This window comes from Euleptes europaea, chromosome 17, assembly GCF_029931775.1.
Source record: "Euleptes europaea isolate rEulEur1 chromosome 17, rEulEur1.hap1, whole genome shotgun sequence".
NCBI lineage: Eukaryota > Metazoa > Chordata > Lepidosauria > Squamata > Sphaerodactylidae > Euleptes > Euleptes europaea.
This window is the reverse complement of record NC_079328.1, coordinates 24,240,538-24,252,137: the sequence shown is the minus strand read 5'-3', so window position 1 is coordinate 24,252,137 and position 11,600 is coordinate 24,240,538. Positions and strand designations below refer to the sequence as shown.

Sequence of the window (11,600 nt, the reverse complement as noted above, 5' to 3'; positions counted from 1 at the left end):
CAGCATTGTGTGAGAATTTCAGTGCAAACCGAAAAGCGTTGGCCTTCCCCATATGCATTGGTCATTTGTTTCGTTTATTAAGACGTTCAGTTTATTATTATTATTATGGTCCTTAGACCCAACTTAAAACATTTGCAGTTACATTGCCTTACCCAAACCAGCAGTATAAAACAATAAATTTTGGTTAAAACACTATAAAAAATATTACTGTCATTAAAACGGTTAAAAACTGGTCAACAATATAGTTAAACAATCCCCTCTACAACTTTTCATTTCTATGTAGATTTTCTATAATTAAATACTATTCTACAAAAGCTGGCCACTAACCTTGTTACCTGAGAAAATGCATCCTTAAGAAGGATGTTAATGCTAACAGATTCAGGATAACCAGTGCTCTTTCTTAAAAGAGGGCCAAGAATCTTCTCCCTGTCCTCCTCATAGTATCTGCAGCTAAAAAGGACATGTTCCAGTGTTTCTAGTTCACCACTATTGCAGGGACAGAGCCCTTGTGAGAGGGAAGTCTTTTTGCATTAACCTTCACCATGCATTGGTAGGTATTAGCTTTCACTTACAGTGTGTTCTAGTTGCCATCAGCTAGTAGGGTTGCCAACCGCCAGGTACTAGCTGGAGATCTCCCACAATTACAACTGATCTCCAGCTGACAGAGATCAGTTCACCTGGAGAAAATGGCCACTTTGGCAATTGGACTCTATGGCATTGAAGACCCTCTCCTCCCCAAACCCCCCACTCCTCAGGCTCTGCCCCCAAAACCTCCCGCTGGTGGTGAAGAGGGACCTGGCAACCCTATCAGCTAGGGTTGACAGGTTGCACACATGAACACATGAATCTGCCTTATACTGAATCTGACCCTGGGTCTATCAAAGTAAGTCAGTATTGTCTAAGACTGGCAGCAGCTCTCTAGGGTCTCAGGCAGAGGTTCCCCCCTCTTCTCCAGCAGGAGATTTTGGGGGTGAGGATCGCCCATGCGTGGCCATGAACAATGCACTCCCATCACTTCCGGTTCACTTCTGGAAGAACCGCAGCACAAGGGGACGATTTGCCACTCAAACCCCCATTTGAGTGGTAAATTGTCTTGTCATGCTGCAGCTTTCCGGAAGTAAATCGGAAGTGACGGGATTGTTTCTCATGGCCATGCACATGAGCCTTGCTGTCAGCTAACAGATGGATTGGCTGGCAGGCCTGCCATTCCAAGCCACCTGGCAACCCTACCATCAGCTGTTTTCATATTCCAAGTGAAATGGATATTGGTTAATTTATCAACAAGCTCTCTTCTTACCTCTCTTTCAAGGGCCTCCTCCCCCCTCCATTTCTTTCTGTTGTTTTCTGTTTCCCCAGAAGGTTGGACCAGAACCAACGGGTTGAAATTAAATCAAAAGAGTTTCCATCTAGACACTAGGAAGAATTTTCTAACAGAGCGGGAGGTGGTAAGCTCTCCTTCCCTGGAGGTTTTTAAGAAGAGGCTAGATGGCCATCTGTTAGCAATGCTGATTCTATGACCTTACGCAGATGATGAGAGAGGAGGCATCTTGGCCATCTTCTGGGTATGGAGAAGGGGTCACTGGGGATGTGGGGGGGAGGTAGTTGTGAATTTCCTGCACTGTGCAGGGAGTTGGACTAGATGGCCCTGGTGGTCCCTTCCAACTCTGATTCTATGATTTCCCTCCCCAAAGCCCAGGAACCACCACCTGTATAGAGGCAAGTGACCCACCTAAAGGTTCCAATCCATGGGTTTCTGACTTGCTCTATGTTTTGGACTAGGGGGTAAAAAATTCTGGGGGTCCTGGGAACTTGGCGGTGTACCATGTCTGGGTACTAACCAGCAATATGCCTGTCCTAATCAAGTGTCTTGTGTGTGTTCTTCCAAAGGTTAGGGGTTCTCGACTCATGGTGGATCTCAACAGCCCTGGGGGGTGACATGGCGGGCTACTTATAGCCAGAGGACTTTCCGCACCATCTGCAACCTGAGCCCTGCTGGCTTTTATACCCTTCAGGGAGAAGAAAAGTGCCGATGGTTTTAGGGCTTGCCCTGTCTCCGGAATTGCAAAATAATTAATTTAGGGAAGGATCATTTCCCACAACAAGAGGGAGTAGAGGAAAAGGTAGACTCCCGGCCAATAAAACACACGGGCCTCACGGCAGGCCAGTGCTCGGATGTCGCAAGCCCTTTCCTTCTGCTGGGATTTAGAAGTGTAATTATATTTTTCATTTAGCCAAGTGCTGGGAGGGAAAACAAAATGCTGTTTGCAAGGCAGCTGCTTGGATTCCACGTAGCAAAGCAGTATATTGACTCGGTTGCTTGAGGGAAATGGAGAGAAGCGTCCGGCTCACACAGTGATTCTCAAATTGTTTGGGGCACCTTTGCGTATGAAAGGTGACTTGGAAAAATCCACACACCCCAAGTGGATCCCATGCAAGTTGGCTGGAGGCCAAAGCATTTGGAAATGAACCGTAGCTCAGTGGCAGAGCATCTGCTTTGCATGCAGAAGGTCCCAGGTTCAATCCCCAGCATCTCAGGGACTAGGCAAGCAGGTAGGGTTGCCAACCTCCAGGTAGTAGCTGGAGATCTCCTGCTATTACAACTGATCTCCACCCGATAGATCAGTTCACCTGGAGAAAACGGCCGCTTTGGCAATTGGACTCTATGGCATTGAAATCCCAACCCTCCCCAAACCCCGCCTTCCTCAGGCTCCGCCCAAAAAACCTCCTGCTTGTGTCAAAGAGGGACCTGGCAACCCTACAAGCAGGTGATGCGAAAGACCTCTGCCTGAGACCCTGGAGAGCCGCTGCCAGTCTGAGTAGACAATACTGACTTTGATGGACCAAGTATAAGGCAGCTTCATGTGTTCAGCCTTGTCACTGCTGTCTTCTGGTTGTTCCTGAAATAGTTTTGGAGGCAGGCAGAACTGAAGGGATGGCCCCTAGTCCCTTGGTTAGCGGCTGATGCATGAGCAAGGAGCATCCTGGGCCTTCCTCTTTCTCCTACCTCTCTCCAACTAGCAACCATCTGGGAGTGGAGGGGTGGACAACTTACCGGGAGCAAAGAGACGCCTAGGCCAGCATCACCAGTGATGTGGCAACCAAACTTCCAGCGGGGGCCAGAAGAAACTTCCAGCATGCCCATGGGGATGCTCAGGTATTGGGGCAAAAACTCTATGGAGGACATCATATTTACCACAGAGTTTCTGCCCAAATGCAAGAGTGTCTTTGTGTTGCTGGTGACATGATGATGTCACTTCCAGTAGGTGCTGGAAGTGACATTGTCATGTTGCTGGCAACACCAACCTAGGCCTTCTTTTGAAGCCAGTAAGGCCCTTGCCAGCCAGCTGATTGGCATCAGGGGACAGGTCCAGGGTAGGGGAGGCCTTCCACGTTATTGCTTGTCGGTGCTGGTGGGAGAAAATGGGGCGGGGGAGCCAGTGCAGACATCACTTCTCCTATAAACCGGAAGTGACATGGTTAAAACCATAGAGTGTTTTGTAAATGCCAGAGTATCTAAAGAGGCCACTTGTGGTTTTTACTGGAAATGATATCAGCACTCCAGCATGATGCGCTGTTGTGGCAGTCCCCAGCCCCCAGCTTCCCATGGTGGTTGCCAGTTGCAACCTAGCAACCCTAAGTGCCTGGTTGCATTTCATCTTTTTTAATGGCATTCTCAACAAGTATCCTTTGCTACATTGTTTTAGGTTGTAATGGCCTATGGCCTTATACAATAAACTTGACTTGACTTGTTGCCGATGATGCAAAACAAATGTGTTCCTGGAAGCTCTCCCCCCCCCCAGAAGAGTTGCACAATGTTCTCAAAACCTTAGTGAGAACCACCATTTTTGATACCAATTGGTATATGTTAAGCTTCTTGATAGTCCAGGGGCACATTTTAAAAAAATGAGAAACATGCTTCCCTTTGATATCTCCAAAATGCTTACTGAATGTATGCAAGACTAAGAACTGTCTGTTCTCTGAGGATCCCACCCCCTTTGCGCATGTATGTGTCACAGATCTGGTTTTGCAGAGAAGCAACAGGTTCCTCTGAGTGTGTTCGATTCTGTTGCATCTCTGCCTCACGGCTGACCTCTGACACAGTACTGGAGCAGAACTATTTGCCCCTGGCAGTGGCCGAAAGGAAGGTGGCCGAGGTCAGAGCAGCAAATCAAACCAGCTTCAAAAACTCCTGTTATAGAGAGGAGTATACTAAATAAATCATACAGAGCTAGAGCTATACCGGCAGCCTCACCTGTGAGCGGTTCCTTCGAGTGTACCAGAATTTCCAATGGTTTCATTAATTTTTCCCCCTTGTGACCATTATTTTATGGCACACTTGATGCGGGTCAACAGCTATTTCGAGCAAGACTTTGTATAGCCTGTGCAATGGGAGTTTTGTGTCTCCCAGATGCATGCCAGCCCTTTTGAGAGTCAGCGTGGTGTAGTGGTTAAGAGTGGTGGCTTGGAGCGGTGGAGTCTGATCTGGAGGACCGGGTTTGATTCCCCACTCCTCCACATGAGCGGTGGAGGCTAATCTGTCGAACTGGATTTGTTTCCCCACTCCTCCACATGAAGCCAGCTGGGTGACCTTGGGCCAGTCAGTTCTATTAAGAGCCCCACCTACCTCACAGGGTGTCTGTTGTCAGGAGGGGAAGGGAAGGTGATTTTAAGCTGGTTTGAGTCTCCCTTAAGTGGTAGAGAAAGTCGGCATATAAAAACCAACTCTTCTTCTTCTCCTCCTTTTCTGCTCACAACGGCGGTGTGCGCAGAAGCAGCTTCAGCCTTCTCCCCACCTTCTGTGCATCTGCAAACTTTCCCCTCAAATTGTTATTGGCTCCGGTGCAAGAATCATGTTACTTCGGGGGCTGTGTGTAATTTTTGCAACAGAGCCAATAGCAGTTCCACAAGACAGTTTGGGGGGACCTGAAATCAGTAGAGGATGGTGAAGCCACTTCACCTTGAACACTGCAGTTGTGAACAGCACAGGGCCACGTGTGTGTGGGAGGCACAAAGCTCACACATGTGTCACCACATGTCACCTTCCCCCCCCTTAGAGAAAAGGGATTCGTAATGTGAAGATTGGCTCTCTGTTTTTCATGAGTATTTTATGGCTCCGCCGCCCCTTCTTCCCCCTCCTTATGATGAAGAGGAGAGAGAGAGAGAGAAGAGTTGGCTTTTTTATATGCTGACTTTCTCTCCCACTTAAGGGAGAATCAAACACTTAAGGAAGAATCAAACTGGCTTACAATCACCTTCCCTTCCCCTCCCCACAACTGTCACCCTGTGAGGTGGGTGGGGCTGAGAGAGCTCTAAGAGAGCTGTGACTAGCCCAAGGTCACCCAGCTGGCTTCATGTGTAGGAGTGGGGAAACAAACCCAGTTCACCAGATTAGCCTCCGCCACTCATGTGGAGGAGTGGGGAATAAAACCTGGTTCTCCGGATCCAAGTCCACCGCTCCAAACCACCACTCTTAACCACTACACCACGCTGGCTCCCTTGGGCAGTTCAAAGAGGCCGATCCCTGCCACCCGCCAGGCAACTGTGGTGCCTTTCATCGTTGCTAAGACCATCGGCACTATTTCTATCAGAGTGTGCCTGCAACAGATTGCATTCGAATCCTATCCAAAAGTGATTGAAGGGTCATCCTGCTGCTTGGAGAACATGCTGAATGTGGATTCCCTAGGGCTTGGCTGCCATCCAGAGCACTGCAATTTATCGTTCTCTGGCGCTGACCTTGGCACCTTAACTGTGGCTCCTCTTCTGGAGTTCACATCCCACCCTCGTTCGGCTCCTTTGATGAAAATTTCGACGGAGGATCCCCCCCTTTCCCGATTCCGCAGACCTGCAAATAACAATGTGACATTCCCCCAATTAAACAAACAGAAAACTCCTCTGGCCTCAGGAATGGAGAACAAAGCTGAGATATTATTCCTTTTCTCTGTGCAGCCTCTCCTCCCCGCACGTCTAATGTCAGGTAATAAAATAACGAAGCATGGTGGTTAAGTGACGAAAAATTATTACCTAACTTTGAGTTATGGAGTGCTTCTGTACGAGAGCGTTTAAATTATATTAGGCGAAGGCATTGCCTGTTGAGATTGCTGCGATGGAGCTATAATTGCGACCTCCCCTCAACGGCTGAGGCTAAATTTGCCAGAAATGAACGTACGGGCTTGAAAAATGGTCGAATTACACTTTATTATTCATCTTGTTTATTTACCCGGTGCTGTAGGTTGGGGGTCTTCAGGAAGAGTGGAGTGGATCTGGGCTGTTAGCGTTAAATATGGATGTTCAAACATCTGCCAGTTTGGCGGACGCAAAGAGGGAGCTGATTTTCCCTCCATAGAATCATAGAGTTGGAAGGGACCACCAGGGCCATCTAGTCCAACCCCCTGCACAGTGCAGGGAATTCACAACTACCTCCGCCCCCAGCGACCCCCTACTCCATGCCCAGAACATGGCCAAGATGCCCTCTCTCTCGTGAACTGCCTAAGGTCATAGAATCAGCATTGCTGACAGATGGCCATCTAACCTCTGCTTAAAAACCTCCAGGGAAGGAACACTTACCACCTCCCGAGGAAAGAGTACATTCACAGGGAGAGAACAGATCTGAACCTGCTTGTCCTTAAAAATGAAGCTGCCTTATACTGAATAAGACCCTTGGTCCATCAAAATCAGTACTGTCTACAGACTGGCAGCTTTTGTAAGGCTGCTCTTCTTGGTCACTTGCAGGAGATTTCTGCTCACTTAAGGTGAGCAGGCAAGTACCGGTTTCCAAAAACTGGTGCACTGAACCCCCATCATGCACAATTCATAACTACCTCCCCATTCCCCCAGTGACCCCTACTCCATGCCCAAAAGATGGCCAAGATGCCCTCCCATCATCTGCCTAAGGTCACGGAATCAACATTGCTGACAGATGGCCATCTAGCCTCTTCTTAAAAACCTCCAGGGAAGGAGAGATTACCACCTCCCGATGAAGTCTGTTCCACTGAGGAACTGCTCTAACTGTTGTAAAATTCTTCCTAATGTCTAGACGAGTTTTGTTGGATTGTGACTGGGGTGGTGGTCTGAAACCGCTATGGTGTCCCAAGCTGTTTGGAAGGTGGGTTGTATAGAAGCATAAGTGTAGGGCAACCACTTAAGTTGGTGGTCTGTCTTTAAAATCTTCTGCTGCGCTGTGCCCCCCTTCCCAGGAAGGAAGTACTTTCTTAGGAGGAAGCTGCTGGCAATGAGAGATACCTTTGAAGTTTGGGGTGGGGTCTGGATGCAGATTGTGGGAATCAGCTCAGAGTCAGAAACACTAAGGCCACATGTGCCCCTTTGTTCCCAGTTTCTCCCTTTATTATAACTGGTCTCCAGGTGACAAAGATCAGTTTGCCAGCGTGGTGTAGTGGTTAAGAACAGTGGTTTGGAGCAGTGGACTCTGATCTGGAGAACCAGGTTTGATTCCGCACTCTTCCACATGAGCGGCGGAGGCTAATCTTGTCTGGCTAATGCCGTAATAATAATAAATCGAATCGAATCTGGTGAACTGGATTGGTTTCCCCACTCCTCCACATGAAGCCATCTGGGTGACCTTGGGCTAGTCACAGTTCTCTCTGAACTGTTTCAGCCACACCTACCTCACAGGGTGTCTGTTGTGGGGAGAGGAAGGGAAGGTGATTGTAAGCTGGTTTGATTCTTAAAAGGTAAAGAGAGTTGGCATATAAAGACCAACTCTTCATTTTTCTTTTACAAGGGGAGCACATTCCAGAGGGGAAGCCTGGTTATTTTGTAGCAGCAAAATAAAGCAGTCTGGTGGGACCTCCAAGACTAATAAAATGTATTGCAAAATATGTATATTTTTGTAAAGCAAAACTCACATCCTCAGATGCATTGGAGTGGACACAGACTCTTCACTGCATCAGATGAAGTTGACTCACAAAACATACCGTATGCTGGAATATACTTTGTTATCCTTTAAGGTGCCGTCAGGCTATTGTTTTCTTTAAGTGCAACAAATGTTGTGGCTTTTTAGTGCACATTTAGGAAATGTGGTTGGACTGAACAAATCTTCCTGGTGTCTCTGGCATTCTTTTTGTTATGGACTCTGGGTTCGAGAGAAGAAATGTCGCCCTGGCTCGAGAAGAGAGCTTACTAGCTGCTGTTTCTTTATGATATTGGGGAAGAATGTGGTTTTCTGCTGTGTGATAATGCATTTGTTCTTGGCATGGGCTGTGTAATCCTGCTCAGCCTCGCTCTAGACAGAGAGGAGTTTGGAACGATGCCAGCGATGGAGCGCCTGCGATTGGCTGACTTGGTAGCATCAGCTGTACGGTAGGGAGTCAGAGGCTCCCAAAGGTAGCAACAGGATCCCCCAAGTGATACCCGCAGGTGCTCACGCCAACTGGAGAGATGCTCACCGAGTACCCTGCGGAATATGAGCAAATTGTTATTTACAGTTGGTATGCGAGGCGGTGCGCCGTGCGCTTCCTGTGCAGCTGTCCGGCAGGCGATGGGAGGTAGGGTGCTGCCGTGGAGCTGGCCAGGTTCCACGCCATTTCTAAGGAGAGCAAAGACTGTTGAGGGGAATTTGCATTGAAGGAGATTCTGGAATCCACGTTCCAAAAACATTAGTCACTTGTGCTATGGAGGTGGTGAATGTCCTCCGCAGGAAGGAAGCCTCCTTCTGCTTGCTTTTGCTTCCACTGGAATCAAGGCTTGGATGCTTTGTTTTCACAGGAGATGGCTCAATTGGCTTTTATGTTTCTTGCATCAAGTCCAGCAGTCTGTTGACACAGTGGCCACCCAGGTGCCTGTAGGAAGCCCACAAACAAGACGACTGCAGTAGCACCATCCTGCCTGTGTTCCATAGCACCTAATATAACAGGCATGCTCCTCTGATCCTGGAGAGAATAGGTATGCATCATGACTAGTATCCATTTAGGGAGGGGCTGTGGCTCAGTGGCAGAGCATCTGCTTGGCATGCAGAAGGTCCCAGGTTCAATCCCCGGCATCTCCAGTTAAAGGGACTAGGCAGCTAGGTGATGTGAAAGACCTCTGCCTGAGACCCTGGAGAGCCACTGCTGGTCTGAGTAGACAATACTGACTTTGATGGACCAAGGGTCTGATTCAGTATAAGGCAGCTTCAGGTGTTTATTTGCCTCTGTATGATGTGGCCTCGGTGACCTCCCACACTGTGCATGCCTGATGTTTTATCAGCCCTAAAATATCCAGGCCTACCATTTACGTGTGTGTGTGTGTGTGAGAGAGAGAGAGAGAGAATATGTGGTTATTGTATAACCACATTTTTGGGGACTATCCATCTTTTGTAAAACCTTGTAGCGTATTCTGCAATAACCACATCCCTGATTTTAAAAAGTACAGTACTGATATGATCTTACAGTCTCTTGCAAAACCTCTCTCTTTAAAACGGCAATTTTACTGTGATTTCAGCCATGCTCTCCAGATGTTCTATAAATTCCCACATCAGCCTGCATGTGGCAAGTGTTGCTTCCTCCTCTGGTGAGCTGCTGTGACTGACATTTCTGCAAAAGCCCTATGGAAAGGGAAGAAGAAATAGAGTTGGTTTTTATATGCTGACTTTCTCTGTCACTTAAGGAAGAATCAAACTGGCTTACAGTCCCCTCCCCCTCCCCACAACAGACATCCTGTGAGGCAGGTGGGGCTGAGAGAGCGTGAATAGCCCAAGGTCACCCAGCTGGCTTCATGTGTAGGAGTGGGGAAACCAACCCAGTTCTCCAGATTAGCCTCAAACGTAAGTTTGGGGCAGTATTATGGGAAGTTTATCCTGGTTCACACACGCAGGAGAATGAGGTAGTGGAGCCCTGAAGTGGTAGGATGAGAGTATGCCCCTTCAGATTGCAATGGATGAGGGGTTTCCAGCTTTGAATGTTTCTCCTCCTAAAAAAGTTCTTGAGCAAGGCTTGGAGACTGCCGTAGAAGAGCCAGCGTGGTGTAGTGGTTTGGAGCGGTGGACTCTAATCTGGAGAGCCTGGTTTGATTCCCCACTCCTCCACATGAGTGGCGGACTCTAATCTGATGAACCGGGTTGGTTCCCCCACTCCTCCATGTGAAGCCAGCTGGGTGACCTTGGGCTAGTCACAGCTCTCTTAGAGCTCTCTCAGCCTCACCTACCTCACAGGGTGTCTGTTGTGGGGAGGGGAAGGGAAGGTGATTGTAAGCCGGTTTGATTCTCCCTTAAGTGGTAGAAAAAGTCGACATATAAAAACCAACTCTTCTTCTTCTTACTTCACAACTTGGTTTCTATTTGCAGGGCATATTTAAGAGGGACTGTGGCTCAGTGGTGGAGCATCTGCATGGCATGCAGAAGGTCCCGGGCTCAATCCCCAGAATCTCCAGCTATAAGGATCAGGTGGTAGGTGGTCAAACCTTGATGGCCTGATTCAGTATAAGGCAACTTCATGTGTTCAGTGTTCTTGATGGACTGAATGTCTGATTCAATATAAGGCAACTCCATGTGCTAATCATTCTTGATGGACCAATGGTCTGGTTCGGTATAAGTGTTCTAAATCTGATCCTCCACCTACACTCTGAAGTCCATTCAGACCCTAAACTATGTAATGTTTAAAAGATCCCATAGCATTACTCAAACAATGGTCATTTAGATAACAAATGGATTTTAATTCTGTACGGCTAAATGTGGTGCCTTCCATGGAGATAGAGATGGTATCTGAAGAAGTAAGCAGTGACTCACGAAAGCTCATACCCTGCTAGAAATGTTGTTCGTCTTTAAGGTGCTCCTTGACTCTTGCTCTTTTCTAATGGTCACTTAGTAATGTTTGTGTGTAGAGGCCCTAAGTTGTACTTTACTTGTGCATAAATCCGGCTCACATGAACACATGAAGCTGCCTTAGACTGAATCAGACCATTCACCTACTTGCCTAGCCCCTCTAAATGGAGATGCCGGGGATTGAACCTGGGACCTTCTGCATGTCAAGCAGATGCTCTACCACTGAGCCACAGCCCCCTCGGAAACCATTCTATTACCTGGGTGTTCCCCTCCAACAATTACTCACCTCATTCTCCTACCTGTGTGAGCTGAGCCTAGAGCCTGATTTAAATGTGATGCCCGCAGTGATAGAATTTATAATTTAGTGATGTTCCCTTCTATTTAACTGTATTAAAGCTGTGGTAATTTATGGATGTGCTCTAAGGTTGCGTGACCTTAGTTCTCGAGCAGGACTCAGACTACCGTAGAAGATATTTCAGTTGCCCTTCATCTCACAGTTGTTCTAAGCCATTCCTCAGTCTGGCAGCCTTTCTCTTTGCCTTTTCTGTTTCCCTTTATCTGTGAACTCAGAAACATTATGATGCTGGTGAGGCCAAAGCGCTTTCCCATGAGATTTTGCACTCACACAGAATCACGTTTAACGTGCATTGCTCTCTGTGTGAAGATACACAGTAGCAGTCCAGTTTAGATGAGATGTCGTACAAGTGCAAAGTCCCCCCGGGGTAGGTGTCATGTTGAACTGCAGCTGTAGAGCATGGCTCTTCAGTCATCCAGAGTGGCTTCTTACCCTTGCCCACAAAGGAGGATATTTCCAAACCCAGAGTTGGCCACCCTAGACAGCCATCTA

General features: G+C 47.8%; 1 non-coding gene across 1 annotated transcript; it reads right to left on the bottom strand.

Annotated features, from left to right (window-relative positions):
- Positions 1–10,918: 10,918 nt before the first annotated feature.
- Positions 10,919–10,991, bottom strand: TRNAV-GAC (transfer RNA valine (anticodon GAC)). Its single transcript has one exon. It is a non-coding gene; the product is annotated as a tRNA-Val (tRNA).
- Between the last annotated feature and the right edge of the window lie 609 nt (positions 10,992–11,600).